Raw genomic sequence first — 20,996 nt, forward strand, 5'->3', positions numbered from 1 at the left:
CTCCACACACAGATATGCTCCCACAGCCGCATCACCTATGCAAGGACACGCACTCACATGCATGTGCACATGGCCAGAGCCTCATGTGAGCCCACCCCTCCCTCCCCCTGCAGCCCCATCATCCTGTGCAAGGACGGACACATGCAACACAGCCAGGACCTTGTGCAAGCACATGACTGCACAAAAACAGCAGCCCCCCCCATCACATCCAGTTGCGCACACACACACACCCCCAAGGACACGCGTGCCTCACCGGGACAAATCCCTCACAGCAAGGAACACACCGGCAGACTCCATCATGTACCATGCTATCCATGGCACACGCACACAGGTAACACCAGTGCGAAGGGGGAGGAAACAGCATCAGGACTCCTGGGACCCATTCTCCGCTCTGGGAGGGTGGCGCAGGCTAGTGGTTAGAGCAGGGGGCTGGGAGTCAGGACTCCTAGGTTCTATCCCTGGCTCATCCACTTCCTTTCCCTTCCCTGTGCCTCAGTTACCCTTTCTCCCCCCCCACCACTCCCAACAACATGGTATAGGTGCTTCGGGGTAGCTAACACAGGGACTATCCAGCCTACTAGTACATGGGCCAATTTATTTACTCTGCCCTCCTAGCTTTTCTGGAAGGGGGTTAACAGAGAACAGGCAACGCAGCGAGTGGCCTTCACACTACACATTTACCAGGCAGCTCTTAATAAAAGCTGCCGTCATGCCAGCCCAATGCCATAACCTCCACTGGCTTCCACAAGAGGGGCAAGAACCTACACTGAGGGGCACAGAGCACAGGGCCATCCCTAGCCTAGAGCATCTCATTCCCTGCTCGAACCCCCTGGCCCCCACTCCCCTCCCAGAACTCAGAATGGAACCCAGGAGTCCTGTGCAGGGCATATAAATAACTTTAAAATAGCTACACCTGAGGCCTGCGGGGCTGCAATCAGGGGAGGAGAGGTGAGGGAGCAGTGTCCAGAGAACCTGCTTCTGGAGGAGCTCTTGGCCCTGGGGGGAGCCACCTCCAATGGGGGAGAAAGACAGGAACCCAGGAGTCCAGCATCCCCTGTCCCCCGCACACACACAGAGTCGCTTCAGTCTACTGCCTCTGGCCCAAGGGTGTCTCCTTGCATTAGGGCAGGCGGGCAGGCTGCTCAGACAGTGTGAAGAGGCGTCCCTCCCCCCAGATCCCCGAGTGCTGCCAGCCACACACTCACAACCGTGGGTTTAGCAGGCCAATGCTCAAACCACTGAGCTATCACTGCCCTGACCCAGGTGAGCACCGTGCCTGGACATGCTGCCCCCCCAAATCCCTCTGCTTCCATTGCATCCCCAGTCAGAACCCAGGGCTCCTCCCACCCCATTCCCTCCAAATCCCCCGACCCTGCCCAGCACCCCATCCCCCACTCTCTCTCTCTCACACACACACACACCCCGACCCCCACTGGACCTCTCCCCACCTCCTCCTCCTCCCCCATACACACTCCACCCCCTGCTGGACCTCCCACCACCACTTGCCCACACACTCTTACCCCCACTGGACCTCCCCCCATCCCTCCTTTCATACACCCCGATCCTCTGCCGGACCTCCCCCCCAATCCCATACCCCACTCACGCACCCTGCCAGGCCTCCCTGTAATCCCATCGCTCTATATATACCCCAACCCCCTGCCAGGTCTCCCCCCTCAGACACCCCGATCCACTGCTGGGCCTATCCCCCCCCCCCCCCCCCCGGCAACTCCAATCCCCTGCTAGGCCTCCCCTCCAACCCCCCCGCCCCGCATCCCCCTCATCACACACCCCAGTCCTCTGTCCGGCCTCCCCCCTCCACATCCCATCCTCCCCACACACACAGTTCCCCCTTCGGGCCTTTCCCCCACCCACACACAAGTCCCCAGCCCTAACCTCAAACCCAAACTGTCAGTCCCCAACACCAGCTTCCAGGGCCTCCCCCTCCTAGTTCAACAACTGGGCAAACAACATGGTCTGCTGGATCTTGCTTTGTCCAGATGCTCTCAAGTAATCCAGTTAGGAGGGCAGTGGGGTACAGTAGTTAGAGCAGGGGGCTGGGAGTCAGGACTCCTGGGTTCTCTCCTGGCTCTTGGAGGGGAGAGGGTTGGGGGGACTGGGAATCAGGACTTGTGAAGAGATGGTTCAGTGCGCAAGACCCGCACTCGACTTACAGCACTGCAGGCTGGGAATAATGGCGTTGCTTTATTCAGCTAAACAACAGGATGGGGTGGAAACACTCACAAGCTAAACAGGAAGCATAGGAGGAGTGGAGCCTGGCTCCCAACCAGGGCAGTCGGGAATGACCCAGTTAACCCCATGATGACCACTTTACTAGAGGATTCCTGGGTTCTTTCCCCAGCTCTGGGAAGGGAGCGAGTAGCCCATTTAGAGAAGGGGGATAGGGAGCCAGGACTCCCGGCTCAAGGTGAAATTTCTGGGCCCTCCAGAAGTGCTGACATTCTTAATTTATTTTCTACAGCTAACAAGGCCAGAGCCCAGGGTGTGAAGGGAGCGAAGAGGGGAGGGGAATGCTGGGTGGGAGCAAGGGGGCAGTAAAGAGGGAGGGATTGTAACCTAGGGGTGCTAAAGCCCCACGGCCCCAGCAAGCAGTGTCTCACTAATCCCAAGCACAGCCAGGGCAGGCATCGATCGGTGCTCAGCGCTGCCACTGCAGGGCACCTTGAAGGTCAAGCAGAGGAGGAGACCCGCGTGGGGGGAGTGTTGGACAGATCGACTCCAGGGAGAACTCAGAACCCCCGAGGCCTCTGCCAAGGCCCCATCTAGCCCCGGTATCCCCTGCTCCATGTCAGACCATGCAGCGCCCAGGGTGATCTCAGTCAGGGTCCATGCAGCACCCAGCCCCCCGGGGGCCCCGCTCTGGGTCAGGGCCTGTGCAGCGCCCGGGCCGATCTCAGTCAAAGTCCGTGCAGCACCCAGCCTGACAGGGCCACGATCTCACTTGGGGTCCAGGCAATGCCCAGCCCAATAGGGGCTCTAATCTCCATTGCAGGCAGAGGGGGGAATCAGTGCAGTGCCCTGGGCCTCTTGGCACAACCATACAACAACATGCATTTCTGAATCCGCCTGCTCTGTGCGTAACAGGCCCCGTGGTGAGAAACGGGCGAGGGTGCCGGAGTTCCCAGCTGCCTGTTTCATATTTAAGCACCAAGCTGTTGCTTTCACACCCGCGTGCCCTGACTCAACAGAGGAGCACGGGCTCCACTGTCTGTGAATACGAGGCAAGCGGGACACCTAACGGCAACACGGGGATCCCTGCGGCCTGGGAAAGAAATGCGGGAGTGGAACACGGGGCCTTTCCCTCCAAGGGGGAGCCAGCTCTGATCTGGCCCCAGGGAGATAGGCTGGCTCAGGGGGTGGGAGATAGGGAGTCTTTCCCCTCTAGGGCATCATCAATTCCATGTCCTCGCAGTTCCAGCTGAGGGGTTTAACCACCTTCTCTCTCAAAAAAGACACTGACCACTGTGAAAGGGGGGCAGGCGTGAGGGGGGGTTAGACAGCTTTGGAGGATGCAGCATTAGGGGGGCTGGAAGAGGCAGTGGAGGGGGCAGCGTCAGATACTGAGTTTGTGCTGTTAATTTTAACTAACCTCAAATTATGTTTATGTTAATAACAGAATTGCCTCCCTCAGCCTCACCCCCAACTAGACTCTGAGCCTGGGTGACTCCGAAATCCAAATCCTTAACTTGGCAGCACAAGCACCCCACACTGGAGATGCATGAAAATATAATAAGCTGGAGTCCTGGCTCCCAGCCCCCTGGCTCCAACCCGCTAGACCCCACTTCCCACCCAGAGCTGGGGACAGAACCCAGGAGTCCTGGCTCCCACTTCTGTTCTTTACTTAGGGCCTAGGACTACTGGGTTCTATCCCTGGCTCTGGGATGCAGGTGGGGTCAAGTGGGATGGGATGGGTTGGGGTGGGGTTGGAGCCAGGACTCCCGGGTTCTATCCCTGGCTGGCTCTGGGTGGGGAGTGGGATCCAGTGGGATAGAGCAGGGGCAGAGCGGAGAGTCAGGACTCCTGTGTCCTAGGGGATGTTGGTGGGGTGCATGGGCCTTGGGCTGCCCCAGTACTGGGGGTGAATTTCACCCCATCTATGCAGAGAAGGCATTAAACAGTCTGGCACCCCTGTGGGTTGCATCTGGCCATGAGCCCAGCCACCTAGGTTCAAAGCCACTGCCCCTTGGGGGAGTCAAAACTGAGAGCTGGTATGTGCCCACAGAGGGGGACTGTATGGTTATCCAAGTGTGGGTAGGCACTGAGGTACCCCACCCTACTCCTCAGAGTGCTGGGCAAAGCCTAGGCCCATGGCGCAGCCAAGGTGGGGAACGGAAGCCAGGGAGCTTGAGGTCGGCAGCTTGAATTGATCCTGCCATGCAGCACCAGAATTAGCAGCGCAGCCAGGGCATGTGGTGCCAGACTGGCACCTGGGGGAGGGGGGATCCAGCGGCTTTTCAACCTTGGGGTGACTTCTAGCAGGCAGAGCCCTGCACCAGGAGTAGAATCCAGGAGTCCTGACCCCTCCATGCTCTAACCAGTAGACTCCACTCCCTTCCCAGAGCTGGTTTCCAAGCAGGGAGGTGACTGCTTTTGACTCTCACAGACAGAGCTTGCAGCAAAGGCAGAAAATATAAATACTAATCAGTGCAGTCCCTTGGGGGAGCGGGCACAGCGGGGGGGGGGGAGCAGCCCTGGCCGATCAATCAGCAGCTGTCATCGCTCCCATCACAGCCCAAGACACCAGCCTAAGCAGCATGCATGGGCCACCGCACCAAGGGCAAGGGGGAAGAGCTAGTGTTCTCCCCAGCAGTCAGTGCTGGCCCCAATGCCCCAGCACGGCACTAGGGGGCACTGTGCTGCAGAGTAGGGGGCATCAGTAGGGAGCGCTCTCCCCTCGCAATCAGTGCTGACCCAGCGTGGCATTAGGGGGTGCTGTGCTGCAGGGAGTGGTGTCAGGGGCTCAGGACAGGGCACTCTCCCCTGACAGGCCCTTAAAATTCCTCCACACAACGTGGCTGTTAGAAACCTGCTGAGTCACACCCCAGAGATGGCTGCATTTTATGGAGGCTCTTGCGAGTACATGGCAGACCTCGGAATAGAACCCAGGAGTCCTGCCTCCCAGTCCCTCCCCCAACCCCACTCTTACTCACTAGAGCCCTCTCCCCTTCCACCCCAGGAAATCTGATAAGTGTCACAATAATTCAGGAGATTAAAGGATTGGCTGTGAAAAGTCCATCCTTGCCCGGGGTCCCTAGGATACAGCATTTCCCTGCCAGATCAAATACCCCGTCTCAGCTATTTCCCACCGCCCACCGCTCCCTAGTGCTCCCCCACCTTCCAATCTGCTCCCCCCAATTAATAGCCCCCTACTTTAGCCCCTCCAGCCTGGGACTCACAACCTCCTGCACCCGTGTATAACCAGGCAATGGGCCCTCCCACCCCCAGCTCCCTCCCTCCCTGGCACCTGCCCTCCACTCACACCCCAGTTGATCCATGGTTCTAGACCCTCCCAGGCACAGCCCCCACGTGGGGAGAGTGAGGTGGGGGGGAGACAGAAGAAAAAAGGGGAAGTAAGGGGGGTTGGCTCACCCTCCCATCTCATTCCTGTGCCCTGGCATGCGGGTGTGGGGAGAGTCACACCCCCGTCCCCCCAGGGTACAGCCTATTTGGTGGGCAAGCACGGAGCAGTCAGGTCTGGATGCAACTGAGAGGCACCAGACCCCATTTCAGGGAACGAGGAACTGTGCCACCCTGCAAAATCACTTTACCACCAGCCTGGCCATGCTGGGCCCAGAACCAACATGGGGTGTTGCTGGGCCACCTTCCCGTGCAAGCACATGCACACACGCACACACGCACTCTCTGCCCTCTGCTCCCAACTGCCCTGCGTTCACCAAGAGAGACTTGCCCAGCCAATCTCCCATGGCCTCAGAACGGACCCTGACCCATTCCCTGCCCTCGCCCCATCCATGAGACAAGTTTGCTTGGTCTCAGCCTGGTCGGTCCCTAGCAGGACAGGGCCCGCCAGTCCCCTATCACAGCAGCTCCCTGCACTCCCATCCCCCCTGTTACACCGCCCCCACCCCACTCCACCTCCCGCCCTCCCACCTTCCTATTTGTGGATCTCAGCAGCAGGACTGAGTCAGCCACAGAGACGGCGCTTCCCAGTCCTCCCTGGGGGGACCCAGGTTTTAGAACTGACTCAGCCGCGTGGGGGGAGCTGTGTGTGCGTGCGCATGTGTGTGTCCCCGTCCGGGGGGGCCTCCCCCTGCCATTGTCGTCGTCCCCCGCCCCGGGGACACACACAGAAGTCAAGCTGCGTGACAAGAGCACCTAGAGAATCTGAGAGATCGTCCCCCTCATCCCAGCACAGACCCCTTTTCCCCCACGGACCAAGACCGCCCCCCCACCACAGACCCCTTCCCCCACCGACTGAGACTGGCCCTCCCCCGGCACAGACTCCTCCCCTCCACTGACCAAGGCCGCACTCCCCCAGCACAGACCCCTTCCCCCCACCAACTGAGACCACCACAGACCCCTTCCCACACACCCCCAACCAAGATCAGAGCCCTCCTGGTCCCAGCACAGACCCCTTCCCCCGACCGACCAAGATCAGCCCTCCCCCAGCACAGACCCCTTCCCACCCCTGACAGGGATCAGGGCCCTACCAACCAAGATCAGCCCTCCCCCAGCATAGACTCCTTCCCCCCACCGACCGAGATCGGCCTCCCCACCCCAATCCCAGCACAGACCCCTTCCCCCCAACCTAGATCGCCCCCCAGTCCCAGCACAGACCCCTTCCCCCTACCAACCGAGATCACCCCCCAATCCCAGCACACACCCTTTCCCCCCAAACCCAGATCGGGCCCCTCTCCCCTCTCAGCACAGACCCTGACCCCCACAACCAAGATCATCCCCCTTGTGCCATACTGACCCCTCTACCTCAGACTGGGGGCCCCCTTGTACTATACAGACTGACCCCTCCCGACTGAGATTGTAACACAAGCAGGTGCCCACAGACCCTCCAACTGAAACTGGGGCTCTCTCTCACACTGTACAGGCCTCCACACCAATCAGGATCAGGGCCCCCATTGGGCACTACACGGACCACGAATGACTGAGATGGGACCTTCACCATGCGAGGCACAGCACAGACACACAGTGAGAGAGAGTCCCTGCCCCAAGAGCTCCCAGTCTGAATGGACAAAGCTGGGGAGGGGGAGAAAGGACTTGAGCCAGGAATAGAACCCAGGAGTCCTGCACCCTACACCCCTGCCTACCCTGCTGTGCCATGCTGCCTTTAAAACAATTCTTCTTCTCTTATGCCCTTATAAAAGGCCCAAAGCAAGGCGTCCCCCAACACACACCCCGCGCTGTCCGGCCAGCTCCTGGGCATGGAAGGGGAAAGATCATAGAATCATAGAATATCAGGGTTGGAAGGGACCCCTGAAGGTCATCTAGTCCAACCCCCTGCTCGAAGCAGGACCAATTCCCAGTTAAATCATCCCAGCCAGGGCTTTGTCAAGCCTGACCTTAAAAACCTCTAAGGAAGGAGATTCTACCACCTCCCTAGGTAACGTATTCCAGTGTTTCACCACCCTCTTAGTGAAAAAGTTTTTCCTAATATCCAATCTAAACCTCCCCCACTGCAACTTGAGACCATTATTCCTCGTTCTGTCATCTGCTACCATTGAGAACAGTCTAGAGCCATCCTCTTTGGAACCCCCTTTCAGGTAGTTGAAAGCAGCTATCAAATCCCCCCTCATTCTTCTCTTCTGCAGACTAAACAATCCCAGTTCCCTCAGCCTCTCCTCATAAGTCATGTGTTCTAGACCCCTAATCATTTTTGTTGCCCTTCGCTGGACTCTCTCCAATTTATCCACATCCTTCTTGTAGTGTGGGGCCCAAAACTGGACACAGTACTCTAGATGAGGCCTCACCAATGTCGAATAGAGGGGAACGATCACGTCCCTCGATCTGCTCGCTATGCCCCTACTTATACATCCCAAAATGCCATTGGCCTTCTTGGCAACAAGGGCACACTGCTGACTCATATCCAGCTTCTCGTCCACTGTCACCCCTAGGTCCTTTTCTGCAGAACTGCTGCCTAGCCATTCGGTCCCTAGTCTGTAGCGGTGCATTGGATTCTTCCGTCCTAAGTGCAGGACCCTGCACTTATCCTTATTGAACCTCATCAGATTTCTTTTGGCCCAATCCTCCAATTTGTCTAGGTCCTTCTGTATCCTATCCCTCCCCTTCAGTGTATCTACCACTCCTCCCAGTTTAGTATCATCCGCAAATTTGCTGAGAGTGCAATCCACACCATCCTCCAGATCATTTATGAAGATATTGAACAAAACCGGCCCCAGGACTGACCCCTGGAGCACTCCACTTGATACCGGCTGCCAACTAGACATGGAGCCATTGATCACTACCTGTTGAGCCCGACACTCTAGCCAGCTTTCTACCCACCTTATAGTGCATTCATCCAGCCAATACTTCCTTAACTTGCTGACAAGAATACTGTGGGAGACCGTGTCAAAAGCTTTCCCAAAGTCAAGAAACAATATATCCACTGCTTTCCCTTCATCCACAGAACCAGTAATCTCATCATAAAAGGCAATTAGATTAGTCAGGCATGACCTTCCCTTGGTGAATCCATGCTGGCTGTTCCTGATCACTTTCCTCTCATGCAAGTGCTTCAGGATTGATTCTTTGAGGACCTGCTCCATGATTTTTCCAGGGACTGAGGTGAGGCTGACTGGCCTGTAGTTCCCTGGATCCTCCTTCTTCCCTTTTTTAAAGATTGGCACTACATTAGCCTTTTTCCAGTCATCCGGGACTTCCCCCGTTCGCCACGAGTTTTCAAAGATAATGGCCAATGGCTCTGCAATCACAGCCGCCAATTCCTTCAGCACTCTCGGATGCAACTCGTCCGGCCCCATGGACTTGTGCACATCCAGCTTTTCTAAATAGTCCCTAACCACCTCTATCTCCACAGAGGGCTGGCCATCTCTTCCCCATTTTGTGATGCCCAGCGCAGCAGTCTGGGAGCTGACCTTGTTAGTGAAAACAGAGGCAAAAAAGGCATTGAGTACATTAGCTTTTTCCACATCCTCTGTCACTAGGTTGCCTCCCTCATTCATTAAGGGGCCCACACTTTCCTTGGCTTTCTTCTTGTTGCCAACATACCTGAAGAAACCCTTCTTGTTACTCTTGACATCTCTTGTTAGCTGCAGCTCCAGGTGCGATTTGGCCCTCCTGATATCATTCCTACATGCCCGAGCAATATTTTTATACTCTTCCCTGGTCATATGTCCAACCTTCCACTTCTTGTAAGCTTCTTTTTTATGTTTAAGATCCGCTAGGATTTCACCATTAAGCCAAGCTGGTCGCCTGCCATATTTACTATTCTTTCGACTCATCGGGATGGTTTGTCCCTGTAAACTCAACAGGGATTCCTTGAAATACAGCCAGCTCTCCTGGACTCCTTTCCCCTTCAAGTTAGTCCCCCAGGGGATCCTGGCCATCCGTTCCCTGAGGGAGTCGAAGTCTGCTTTCCTGAAGTCCAGGGTCCGTATCCTGCTGCTTACCTTTCTTCCCTGCGTCAGAATCCTGAACTCAACCAACTCATGGTCACTGCCTCCCAGATTCCCATTCACTTTTGCTTCCCCCACTAATTCTACCCGGTTTGTGAGCAGCAGGTCAAGAAAAGCGCCCCCCCTAGTTGGCTCCTCTAGCACTTGCGCCAGGAAATTGTCCCCTACGCTTTCCCAAGATGCCTGTTTTTATATTTACACACACGATGCTCTCTCAATAATTCAGCAGCAGTCAGCTCAGATTAGGGCTTAGCTTGTCCTGCTGGGATCAGGAATAAATAAAATATCACTGGTTAGCGCAGACGTATGGGAGCAGAGTGGAGGGTATCGGGGTGGAGTACATACATTCTTAACAAAAGGCCTTAAAATCCAGCCCTGAGTTCCCGCAGCAATTGCAGATCAGACAGGCAGGCCTTCAGGGTAATGAGATCAGCCCAGATCAGCCCTCAGGGCGAGAAAAAGGAGGCATGGCTTAACTGCTTCCCGCTTGATGGTAGCGCCTACAAGCCACAGCAGGAATTGGGGGGCCCATCCCACCAAGTTCTGCGTGGACTCCAACCGAGATCGGGCCTCCATTGTGCCAGGTGCTGCACAGACCCTGATCAAGATTCAGGCACTGCACAGTCCCGACCAAGATCGGGGTCCCTGTCAGACCAGGCACCACACAGGCTCCTGTGACTGCTATCGGGGCCCCCATCATGCCAGGGACTGCACAGACCCCCTCAACTGAGATTGTGACCCCTGTCATTCTGGGCACTGCACAGCTATACACACACCTGACAGAGGTCAGGGTCCCCATTGGGCATGGAGGGCGGCTAGACCCACTTCCTGGGTTATGGGAGGGTTAGGAGTTATGCCACCCACGCTGCACAACAGCCTTAACTCTGCCCCTGCAAAACTGGGACACACCTTGCCCTCGTCCAGCACAATTCCGTGTGTCCTGATGGCGGTATTGCCCAGGATCCTATTGCACCGGGGCTGTACAGACACAGCCCCAAACAGCTTTGCGCCCTCCTGCCCCTCCCTGCGCTAGGCCTTCCAGCCACACCGCCCCACCCACCGGGGCCGAGCTCCCCATGGCATCGGTGGCTGCACAAGACTTGACCACAGTGAGGCTGCTGGCGTGCAGAGATCACAGCCTGTCGGTGCTGGCCAGGCCTGTTGCATCACACTGCCCTGTCCAACTGTCTCCACCTGTTGGCTCTGAGCTTACACTTAGGCCAAGTCCACCCCAGAAGCCCCGTGCCGGGAGCGCCGCCCTGGTATGGTACCAGCAAAGTCCTCCCAGCGTGGACCCAGCTTAGCCCAACACACAGTGGCGTACCCCAGCCCCTGCATGGAACAAGCTGGAGCAGTAAAAGCCTGGCTCTGCCAGCCTAGCTGCCTCTGCACTAGGGGTCTTTGCTGGCACAGACTTGACGGTCGGAGATCCCGCTTGTGCCACAGACGTTTGTAGCCTAGGCCAGGCCTCAGACTGCAGGCTCTTTGGGCCAGGGACCGCCTGTTAGTTCTGTACAGTACTAGAGCTCGGGCCGTGTCACTGTACCAACCCGGAGCAGCGGTCAGCAGGAGATGCAGCCAGGCTGGTCCCCAGTGCCCATCGTTGCCCAGTGCTGTGTTATCACCCGCAGTGCGCTGGCCCCACGATGGTGTCATCAGCCCGAGCTCTGCACCTTTCATCCCTGGATCTTGAAGTGTTTTTACAAAGGAGGTCAGCCTCATTATCCCCATTGTACCGGGGGGGAAAACTGAGGCACACGGCGGGGCCGTGACTTGTCCTGGGTCACCCAGCAGGCTGTGGCTGGGCCGGGAATAGGGTCCTTCGGGCCGCAAAAGGCAGCCCCTGGGGCAGGCACTAGGGCAGAGGGAAGTCCCAGTGCAAGGAGGAGCGAACGGAGCTTAAGCCCAAGTGCCTGGTCTGGAGCCGCAAAGAGGCAGCATAGGCTGCGGGCTCAGCCCCCGACCAGTATGTGAGTCAGGGCGAGGGCACTCTGTGCGGGTGCCCCCTTCACACAGCCCTCGGGTCCCAGCGGGGACAGGGAGATGGCAGAGAAAGCACCAGCGGTGCTCTGCATTCGCTGCTGTCACCAAGTTTTTGAGTGGTGAATTTCCCTTGTTGAGGGGAGAGGCGGAGAGGGCATAGCAAGGGCACCCGCGGGTGACACGAAGGGGCATGCTTTACCACTGCTCGCTTACCAGCTGGGCCTCCTCTGTGACCCTGACAGGACCGGAGCCACAGAGCCTGGGCACTGAGCATGCCTAGTCCCCCCAGGGTGGGCCCATGCTAGGCACTGAGTGTACCCAGTCTCCGCTCCCCACCCCATCGCCAAGCTGCCCCGTGCAATCATTACTGGAGAACCGCCAGCGCGTCAGCTGTGTCTGAGCAGCAAGCAGGAGCTCTTCCATCCACGCAGCGTGTGTAATTAACCGCCTTGAAATCACTCGGAGCCCAGCAACTGCTCCCTTGCAGGCAGCAGATGGAATTAGTGGGGATTCCCCGCACACGCACACGGCCCCCCTGTACTCCTCCCTACAACTGCCCCCGATACAGCACCCGACTCGGCCTCCCCCTCTGTTCCACACAAACACAATCCAGTCTCACCACCGCTGCAGTTGCCTTCCATGCTCCCAACAACACTGGGATTTGGGTGCTGAAATGCAGCTGCCTCTGGGGTTCAGCAGGGCGCCTGTCCACTCAGGGGTCCTCCACCCAGCGCTGAGATGCAGCCACATCTGGGGTGGTGGGGCATGGGGGCTGTTTATACAGGGACCTCTTGCTCAGGGCTGAAATGCAGCCACCTCTACAGAGAGCTGTTTAACACACTGGCTTTACACAGCACTGTAAACTTACACAGATGTTATAGGAAGTAAAGAGACATGCACTGCCCCCAAGAGGTCACAGTCTAAGGCCCTGACCCCTAACACTTACCAGGAAGGGTAACGTTACTTTGCCACAGCAGCCCCCCGGTGCGCAACTGAGCACTAGGATAGTAAGTTAAAGTGTGTGGGGGTGGGGAATGCCTTTTCACCAAACCTTCCAGGGAGGGAAATGGGGTCTAGTGGGTTATTGCAGAAAGACCTAGGAGTCAGGATGCCTGGGTTCTATCCCCAGCTCGGGAAGGGAAGTGGGGTCGAGTGGGCTGAGAGGAGTCCTGGGTTCTACAGAGGTCAGACTAGGACTTAAAAAGTGGCTTTTGCGGGAATTACTTAAAATAAATCCTGACTTCTGACCCCCTTGGGTCACAGCTCCAGGGACTCACCCCACGAGGATCAAAGGTGGGATTTAAACCCATGTTAACCAGCCGCTTTTAACCCCAGGTCTGGGCAGGAGCCACTGCATTTGCGCCCCCATTAGCTGGGCAAGGCGAATCTGAGGGGGCCATGTTGGCTTCTCCACGCTCAGCCCTGACAGACAGAGGAGGGAGATACTCTGTGATCCTTTGTATTCACCCATTCTTGGGGTCTCTGCTAGTCCCCTTCTGCTTTGTTCTGCCCCACTGCACACACACACCCCCAGCATACACCCATGGGACAGGCCTATCTCTTCAAGTGACACAAAATTCCTATGCTCCAGGGGATTATAATCACACACACACTGCAGCCCCATTCCAGTGCCCACTGCAATGCCAGGGGATTATAATCCCACACACGCTGCAGCTCCGTTCCACTGCAATGATGGGGGATTATACCACACACACACACACACACTGCAATGCCTTTCCAGCACTCCAGGTACCTCCCCTTCAGATGTAGCATCTTCACTGTAGTGATATTCCAGTAAGAGTAGAGATCCCAGGGAGATTATACTCCTCCAGATGAGACAGTTCCAAAGCCTCATGAATGTTTCCACTAGTGAAATAGCCGGCGTCTTGCAATGTCATTCCAGTACCATGATGCCCCTTGCAGTGCCCTTCCAGTGTCAGCTGCCATTCCAGTGCCATAACCCCACCCCTTGCAGTGCCCTTCCTCCTCACTGCATTGCTCCACCAGTGTCAGACAAATCCAGGAACAAAATCTCCCTCATACCTTTCCAGTTGCCAATTCTCCCTTCCCACACTGGGTGTTGGGTCGGGTTCTACCTACATGTTGTCCTCCGCACCCCTGCCACGAGGTGCCGGAGCTGAGAGTGCAGCCCATGCACCTCCAATGCAGCTCCCTGCAGTCACCCATCAATCCAGCCAGCCTGCCCTGCAAGAGCCCCCCATGCCGTCTGGAACACCCAGGGCACGAGATACCCAAGCCCCACTCTCCCATCGGTGCAGCCACAGGATGGACCCTCGGATGATTTGCCCAGCCCTGCCCACAATGCCTACTGCCCCCTCAGCCACCAGGATGGGAGCAGACAGGTCCCACACTCTGCCAGTGCCATGCCCATGGGCAAAAATGGTCGCACAGCTCTAGATTGGTCCTTAAGTGACTCTGCCAAAGTCTTGGGGAATCAAAGGAGCTGGGTCCCTCTCCTTTGCAGGGAATGAGGGCAGAAGCAGGCATTCGCTGGGGCATCAGCTGGAATTCATTAAATTAACTCCAGTCCCAGCTCTGCAGAACCCCCTGAAGTCAGTGGTCTGAGGGGACTCCAAAGATGGGGTTCAAGCCCTGGCTCTGGGAGGGGATTGGAGTCTGATGGGTTAGGGCAGGGGAGGTTGGGAGTCAGGACTCCTGGGTTCTATTCGCGGCTCTGCCACCGATGTTGGGTAAGTCCCTCTCCATGCCTCTGTTTCCCTTCCCGCTCTTTATCTAAATAGACTGTGAGGTCCTGGGGACAGGGACAGTCTCTCACCGTGGGTCTGTGCAGCACCTGGCATGACAGGGCCCCAATCTTGGTCAAAGCATCTGCATGCCACTCTCATATAAACAACAGGGTTTTTTTTGGCAGTAAGCCTTACACACAGAAAAGCAATCACTCTGGATTACAAGGCTGCATACAACTGGGAGGGTTTGGGGTTTTTGTTTTTTTTTACAAATAAAGGATCACTTTTTAAGCCAGTTTGCAAAATCAGGTGCAAATCCATGTTTGCACAAACTACTCTAAATCAATCTGGTGCTTTGGGGGTGGGGGTGGGGGGAGCTATTGAATTAAGGCCAGAAAGGGTCTGTGGGATTTATTTTTTTGCTCTTTTTTCTTTTGGCTGCAGGGAAAGAAATTATCCGTCACATTTATCTCGTCCACCACTTTAAAGAAAGGAAAATTATTATAAAGAAATGACAAACCCCCTAACTACAAGGAGAGAGATTGCACAAGATGTGGGGGAAGGAGAGGTTTTCTTCCCTTCTGTTGCAACATTCAAATGTATCAATTAGTCACAGCCCCAGCTTTTGTTTTATAATTGGAGGAAAGGGGCAGCAGAAGGAAATTTAAAAGGGGAAAAAGCAATAGCCAAGCGCGCAGGTTTATAAACATGCAGGCACACACGCCAGAATTTGGAGTGAATTAAAGAAAGTTGAACTCCTGGGTGGAACGTTGTAGCGAGCCGATAAGGAAAAGCAACAGAAGGAGAATGCTCTCCAGGGCTTTTGTGGGGCTGTTTTATCTGAAGTGATAAAACTCCTCGAGTGAAATATTCCGAGGAGAACCCTTCTCAACTATTCACTGTGAGACGGGGAGGAGGGGAACTCAACCCTTCAGTAGGCTCTTTTCTCTGTCCCACAGGCACGGTGTCTGCACCCAATTGCACACCAGTTCGCACCTGGAAGTCCAGGCGGAGTTCCGTTTCGTTTAGGCTAGTCGGGAATGGGCTTAGGCTACGCTGAAGTAAAGGCGGTAACGCCGAGGAAGGCAGCACAAGAATGGCTGGAAGCAGAAAGCCAGACACGTTCTAATTAAAAACAAGGCTCCAGTTTTTAACAGGGAGGGGGGATTAACCGCTTGAACAAACCCCCAAGGGCAGGGTTAGGTTCTCATCTCCAGGCTAGATGGCTGCCCTTCTGGAAGATGCTTTAGACCAGTGGTTCTCAACCAGGGGTCCGTGTATCCTTGGGGGTACGCTGAGGTCTTCCAAGGGGTACATCAACTCATCTAGATAGCTGCCTAGTTTTACAACAGGCTACACAAAAAATACTAGCGAAGTCAGTGCAAACTAAAATTTCATACAGACAAAATGCGAAAGGAAGCAGTTTCTCAGTAACAGTGAGCTGTGACGCTTTTGTATTTTTATGTCTGATTTGGTGAGCAAGTTATTTTTAAGTGAGGTGAAACTTGGGGGTACGTGAGACAAATCAGACTCCTGCAAGCAGAACAGTCGTCTGGAAAGGCTAATATCACTGCTTTAGATAAACACAAGGGCTTGAGCTCAGTGCAGGGGTCAGGTTCTCTGGCCTGTTGCACAGCAGGGCAGACGAGAAGATCTAACGGTCCTTCCTGGCCTTTCAGTCTATGAATCCAGGTTGGAAATCTCCCGTAGGCCCTGAGAAATCAGTGTTGGGGGGCAGGATTGGTTCGAGACCACCAGCAGCCAGCTTCATCCAGTTTTAAGCCAGTGCCGATATGCCCCCTGTGACATTGAAACCACCCCACTTGGCCCACCCAATCTTTGGCTCCATAGGCACCAGACTGAGAGCACCCCCAGCTCTTTGCATCCAGAGATCTCCAAGCGCACTCCAAAGCAGGCCTGTGTCATCATCTCCCTTCTACAGGTGGAGAAACTGAGGCACGGGAAGAGCAGTGACTTGCCCCAGGTAACCCAGCAGGCCCGGGGCAGGACTTAGCATCCCGAGTGCCACAGCAGGGCTCCAGCCACTAGGCCAGGCTGCATTTGGGGTGTAAAACACCGACAGTGGGACGGGGTGTGTGGGGAAGCTCCATCTGGCTCAGGTTCCATCCCTCCTGTTCTTTGCATGACTGTTGAGCCTCAGTCCAACCCCAGTGTGGCAAGAAGGGGTGAGGCTGTGGGTCTGGATCCACCCAACTTGATTTCAGATTAATATTTCCAGTGCCCTGTCTCCAAAAATCATTTGGCAGGATAGAACCAGCCCCCAAGCGAGTAGACATGCTGGAGAAAGGGCCTGGGTGCTGCAGGGGGTCGCACAAACCTACTGACCTACAACAACGCTGCAACACCTGGCTTGTGCATCCAGACAGAGAGAAATGCTCACGTGGGCAAAGGGCCACGCTAAAACTCCGCTTGGATTCCCCTCCACCCCCACAAAGTGAGTGCTGGGCATGTGGCTGAGGCCAGAATCAAAAGGCAGCTATAAAATAGACTCGCTGCATATTTGTATCCGATCCTGGAGTCTGTTCCCTGGGGCGAAAGACCGTGGCAGGTGTCTGTAAATCAAAGCCAAACACCTGAGACATAATAAGTGTGGGATGTAAATACATGGCTACATGAGACGGATAGACTGAGACGCATTTCCCTCAGAACCGTATTCATCATTCCCTCTCGCCCTGACGGACCAGTTCTGGGCTGAGCAGACACAACAGAATTGGGCCATTCACACTGGGAGATTTGCCGTTGGTTTCCTAATAAAATTCATTAGAGTAGAGTAGATACCCCCCTCCATAGGGTGCTCTTGTTCGGTAGGGGCTTATTTTCAGGGTAGAAATCAAACATTCATTTATTTTGGTGGGAGAAAGGCCCTTGGGCGCCAGCCACATACAAAATCGCGGAAACGAAGATGCTATTGTTTGATTTATCTAGGAAAAATTCCTCCCTCTTCCAAAGGCAGCGGTACGTTGCCCCTGACGCTGCGATAGTGTCTGACAGAGGGTTGGAAAAGCGATAAGGTGCTGGGCTGGAGTAATCTAACCCACAAAATTAATAATATAAATGTTTGCAACATGCCAGTGGAGATATCTAACAGCTAGCCTGCGCTAACTAACAGACCCTACTGAAAACGCAAGCCAGGAGCTTAGCAACTGACTCTTATTTCCATGGTTGGGGGGTTAATTTTCTTTAAAATCCTATTTTATACAGGGCTTCACACACCACCACTTGTTTCCAAGGATGCCTTTCATTTCTGCTGGGAACCCTCCGCTCCCTTCCAATATAATTAATCTTCTCTCTTTCTCCAGACAAACTCCCCTTAAAGGGCACAACACAGCCTCCCACCCCCACTTTGCTAAGAGAACTGCTCCCCATCCCACGTCAAAATATTTCAAGATACAGACGCTACAGTTAACTCTGGTCAGAGGGGTTCAGAGCTTTGAGCCAATGCCGGCAACATTTTGTCAGATTGTGCTGTCATCTCCCCTGCCAACCCCCCCACCCCACACTGTGTAATTTCATAAGCTTTGGGGTGTTGTGTATGTGTGTGAGAAACAACGCTACAAAACATACACAAGATGCACACTTCATGGAAGACCCAATCTGCTCCAATCTGAATGAAACCATCCCATTAATATTAAATAATAACGTGAAGCCTTAATAACAACCACCAATCTTCAGCCAGACCCATCTGGAAGCAGAATATTGCTATTTACGAATATGTTAATCCTAGTCTAATCACAGCAGTAGTGCTGTTCTTCAAACCATGATGGAATTAAAGAATAATAACAACATACGGCTAATATTCACACTGCTTCCTTCCCTGCCTCCGTCTGGGCAATATGTATTTTTTTAACTCAGCATTTCAGATGATCTATCCGCCAGCGTTCCTCCTAATGCAAAGATATCAACTCCAAATGCCAGTTGCTTGCTTCAGAGAGATAACCTCAACCTTATAGATAAGGTTCACACGCACACACACACACCGTGTAAAATAAATATATAAAAGACAGACCCAGGGAAAACATATTTCGCCAGGTCCCCACCCCCACTGGACAGCGCAGCAAAAGCTAAAATGTCCTCAGCTTGCCTCGTTACACCCCCCGATATCCCCTCACCCCCACCCCAATGCAGCAATGACTCCCCTGCTGCCCAATCCACACACCCCAATGCCACCTCTGCCAGCTCCGAGTCAGCAGCAATGCAACCCCCAGCCCCCACACATAGATGCTTAAAATAGATGTCGGGGTGAGAAGGGGGTGCCCCCCACCCCCGTGCAATGTGCATGGATCGGCTGTAGCTCCACCACACCCCATCCCCTTGCAGCGATGCCCCCCACAATCCATCCCCACCACCTTGCTGCTTTGCAACGCTATGGAAACCCCCACGGTTGCTACGGCTGCAAAGGGTGGGGGGGGAGGCTAGTGCAAATGGATGCAGCGGTACCCCACCCCCACCCCCTCCCATCGCCCCCCACCCCCAAGGGCAGTGATGGGTGCAGCATCCCGGTACCTGCTCCGGGGGGGGGCCTTGTACGTCCAGCTGCTGCAGAGGAAGGCAGGAGACAATAGAAAGGTGGTGGACCCTCCTCCTCCTCCTCTTCTTTCTGCCCCCCCTCCCTGCCTGGCTCCCTTGCAACAAGAGATGCTGCTGGATGCTGCTCCCGCAATCCGCCTGCCAATTCGAATGGCAGCATCAGCACCACAGCTACAGCGCCGCCCCGCTGCCCCTCCCTCCCCAGCGGGGGTGGGGTGGGGGTTGTGCAGCCAATTCGGCACGGTGGGGGGCATGCACAGAGCTAATCCAGCCCGAGGCTGGGGAACCCCTCCCAGCACACCCCGGGAGCCAGATTTCTCCCACAGCCGCCATGCACCAGGGTAGGGACAGAGACGTGAAGAGCTAGGCAGCCTGGCCTAGTGGGTGGAGCGTGGGGTTGGGAGCCAGGACTCCATTATTGTAATGCTGGGGCAGCCTGGCCTAGTGGGTGGGAGCCAGGACCTCAGTTTTGCAATGCTGCATCTGTCCACCACTTGAACAATTTGCCCCCAAAACACACACATGATAAAATGGGGATGATACATTTGCAAACTCTAGGGGACAGGGATCTAGATTTCCTGCATCCCTCTCAAGTGGGAAGGGGAGTGGGGTCAAGGGCTTACAGAAGGGGGCGGCTGGGAGTCAGGACTCCTGGGTTCTCTGGGAGGTCAGATTGGTGACCGCCCTGCCCCAACAAGCTTACAGTTGAATGGACAGAGGGTGGGAAAGGAAACTGAGGCACCAGTGGAGGAAGGGACTCGTGCTAGATGGGCTCATTGGTCTGAGGTAGGACAGGGAGGGACGGAGGGAGGGGGTGGGGGAGATATTGGGCTGGATGGCCCATCCAGAGGGGAGGGCCTTGCCCAAGGTCAGTGGCAAAACCAGGCATAGAACCCAGGTGTCCTGAGAGGCAGTAAACTACCAGACTTTCCTTCCATTCTGTTCATCAACCAGCCAGGGGCCCCAGGAGGGAACAGGATTTAAGGGCACAAACAGATACAGTAAACGACAGGTGAGATGCTGCTGCAATCCTTTGAAAACGTACCGAGTAACATAAAGTGCTGTTACGGTAGGGCTGGCATGGACTCGAGGGGAGAGTGCCCCTACTGAGCCCTCAGCCCGCCCCCTGCCCCACAGCGCCCCCTGCTTAGCCCCCACCCCACTCCCTGCAGCATAGCGCCCTCTACTGAGTCCATGCCCCCCCTCAGCACAGAGCCCCCTACTGACCCTGTCCCCACTCTCTGCATACAGTGCCCCCTACTGATCCCTCCCTGCAGCGCAGCACCCCGTGCTGAGCCCCCCACGTCACCACCCCCCCGCAGCACAGCGCCCCTAGTTCCACTCTCCCACCCCTCAGCTACTTCACCAGCAGCCCTCAGCATGAGCTTGCTTTGACCACACGGCTCTGCTCAATCCCCTTCTGCACCCCCGCTGTCAGCCCAGACAGATGGACCCCCCTGCTTGTCGCTTGCATTACAGCAGCAGGCAGCACTAATGTACTACTGATGGCCGGGAACCTGGCCAGGAGCTGACACCATCGCTCACCCACTGCAGTCAGTGGGGGGAAGATGGGGGGGCAGGGTCGCAGCCCATTCAGGGACCACAAGCCCCCGAAGGATCTGTACAGTCAGATAAACCTCTGCCCTGCTCCACGCACAAAGAGAGCTGCATGTCCCCCCTTAGGGACCCCTGGACACCCTATGAGATCTGGGATAGAACCCAGGAGTCCTGACTCCCCCCTCCCCCCTTCTCTAACCCACTAGACCCCACACCCCTCCCAGAGCCAAGGAGAGTACCCAGGAATCCTGGCTCCTAGCTCTCGCTGGCTTCTTGCATGTCTCTAACATGAAAGGGGAGTGGATCTTGCAACTAGAGCAGGGCTGGGAGTCAAGACTCCTGGGTTCCCAGCTCTGTGAGGGGTGGGGATAGGATTGAGTTTTGGGGAGGTCTAGAAGTCAGGACTCCTGGGTTCTATCCCAAGGGTGGGAGGGATGAGGATCTAGTGTTTACAGCAGTTGGCTTTATGCCTCATGTGAGCCCCCAGCTGCACAGCCCCCTAGGCACCACACTGGGGCCGGCACTGACTGTGAGGGGAGAGCGCCCCCTACTGACCCCCCAACTCCCCACAGCACAGCGCCCC

General features: G+C 55.7%; 1 protein-coding gene across 21 annotated transcripts in view; it reads right to left on the reverse strand.

Moving 5' to 3' along the window:
• The window catches only part of NRXN2 (neurexin 2), a 274,833-nt gene extending 255,835 nt beyond the window's left edge, over positions 1 to 18,998 (reverse strand). For all 21 annotated transcript variants that reach the window (XM_073351968.2, XM_073351963.2, XM_073351962.2 and 18 more), the window contains exon 1: positions 18,833 to 18,998. The gene's annotated coding sequence lies outside the window, so the exon portion shown is untranslated. The remainder of the gene's footprint in view (positions 1 to 18,832) is intronic.
• Between the last annotated feature and the right edge of the window lie 1,998 nt (positions 18,999 to 20,996).

The sequence above is a fragment of the Lepidochelys kempii genome, chromosome 7 (assembly GCF_965140285.1).
Source record: "Lepidochelys kempii isolate rLepKem1 chromosome 7, rLepKem1.hap1, whole genome shotgun sequence".
NCBI classification, from domain to species: domain Eukaryota; kingdom Metazoa; phylum Chordata; order Testudines; family Cheloniidae; genus Lepidochelys; species Lepidochelys kempii.